Source organism: Rattus rattus, chromosome 3, assembly GCF_011064425.1.
Source record: "Rattus rattus isolate New Zealand chromosome 3, Rrattus_CSIRO_v1, whole genome shotgun sequence".
Classification (NCBI taxonomy): domain Eukaryota; kingdom Metazoa; phylum Chordata; class Mammalia; order Rodentia; family Muridae; genus Rattus; species Rattus rattus.
Genome location: NC_046156.1, coordinates 199,136,920 through 199,139,132, shown reverse-complemented (window position 1 = coordinate 199,139,132; position 2,213 = coordinate 199,136,920).

The following is a 2,213-nucleotide window of genomic DNA, read 5'->3' as shown; positions in this document are numbered from 1 at the left end:
GCTGAGGAATTTGCGTTAGACAAGCAATTTTCTTGGTCCTGAGAGGGAGGCCCAGCACCTTCTGGAGTTCCTCCAGGAACCATACTGAAGACCAGAAATGATGCTCAACTCAGCTATGGTATTGGATTCCTGAAGTGTGCATGAGTGTGTGTGTGTGTGTGTGTGTGTGTGTGTGTGTGTGTGTGTGTGTGTGCACATGTGGAGGACAGAGGCTAACACTGGGTGTCTTCCCCAATCGATTTTCACCTTATTTTCCCCTTGTTCTATTCCTTGATGATTTTACATTCTATACCTATAATGTAGAAAATGAATTTAAGTAATTTTGGCCCCCGGCACCCTCTCTCCCTCTTCCCCTCTCTCCCCCTCTCCCTCTTACTCCTCCTGCTCTTGCCAAAACTCTTTTTTCCCAACCACTTCCCTTGCTACTTCCTTATACTTTTCATTTTGAGATAGAGTCTCTCAGTGACCCTGGAGACCGCTCAGTTGGTAAGACTGGCAATCCTCTCTTCCCTGACTCCCCAGTATTAGAATTTGTTTTATTGATATGGGTCCTAGGGATTGAAGTCAAGACATCATCTATGTACAGCAAGTACTCTACAGACGGAGCCATCTCCCCAGCTCCCTTGTTGACTTTTTTCCTGAAGGTTCTTTGTCTTAAAAGTGGTTTGAAAACCACCAGGGGAGATCATGTCCAATCTCTGAGTCTCTTCCTGTCTTTAAATGTTTGTGTCCTATTAAAATGTGCCTTGTGGGCTTCATTCTTGAGCTTCATATAGAGGCCGAAGAAGGAAAGAAGACACAAAGCTGTGAAAAAAATCACAACCCAAGCCAAGGGCTGCCGTCACCTGATGGTGGATTCAAGTGCTGCTAAATAACAACATAAAAGAAGGAGGGCTGTTTGAGAGGGACTATGTGAGTTGCTGTAACTAACAGCCGAGAGAGCCGACTTCAAAGGAGACAGCTCTGTTTTGGTTCATGGTTTCAGTTTCTTGTGACCCAGAGCATCATGAGGGGAGGGACACCACACACCCCAAGAATCCATGTATACCACAGCTGAGTTGAACGTCATTTCTGGTCTTCAGTATGGCTCCTAGGGGACCTCCAGAAGGTGGTGGGCCTCCCTCTCAGGACCAAGAAAACTGCTTGTCTAATGCAAATTCCTCAGCTTCTATGTGAGAAAAGCACAGCGGCTAGCTTTAGGAGAACCAGGGAACAGAGGTTAGGCTGTGGTGTCAGGCATTCTCCTCTTGCTTATTCAGTGTGAGTCTCCAACCCCTTGGATGCAACTTCCTCCTTCAGTCAGCTGCCTCTGGAAACTCTGACAAACACAATCAGAGCGTGCTCTACTCACTTCCTCAGTGTCTCTTCATCCCATCAAGTTGACAATTGAGAGGAATCATCACAGGTGCCATCAGAGTGTGTCCGTTGGAGACAAAGTCTCCAGTCAGTTGGAGGTAACTATGTGAACAAAGCCTTCGTAGAATGGATCCTTACCCAACAATGCTGATATTCTTATGAATGCAGAAGTACCTGGTGTGAAGACCACAGGAAGATACAGTGAGAGGGTGCCCATCTACAGGCAAAAGAGAGAGACCCTCAGAAGGAACCCACCCTGCCAATATCTCAATGGTGGACTTTCAGCCTCCGGAATAACAAGCTGATGGATTTCTGTTGATCATGCCCCAGCCTGTCATATTTTGTTATCTCAGTCTTAGGGAGTGAATCGAGGAGGTTGTGTGTGTGTCTGCAAAATCACCAGGGTTGGTGGAGAATATGGCCCAGCAGAGTAAGGGCAGCTTGGCTAAGAAGGGGAGGTGCTCTCTAGCTAGCTAGATGCTTCTGCATGAGACTGCTGCCTCAGGGTGCCAGATGTTCTGAATTTTAAAGTGAGGCCAGGTCATCTTGCTTTTATAATGTGAAATCTCTGTCTTTATGATTCAATGTGGACAACTAAATCGGAAGGTGGAGTTTGACTTGTAGACCACAAGTCTATGACCCCAAGGTGAAGGAAACAGTTTAGAAGTAACCTCAAAAATACAGGCTAAAACTAGAGAGGAAACTCAGAGACAGAAACACAGATCAGGAGCCAGTACGCTGGCCAGCTTTTGGGGGCCCATCCTGCTGCTCCATTTTGAGCCAGATCTCAATTCCTACCGATCCAGTGACTAATTGGTGCCTTCCAACATGGGAGACTAGAGATTTCAAGCTGGAGT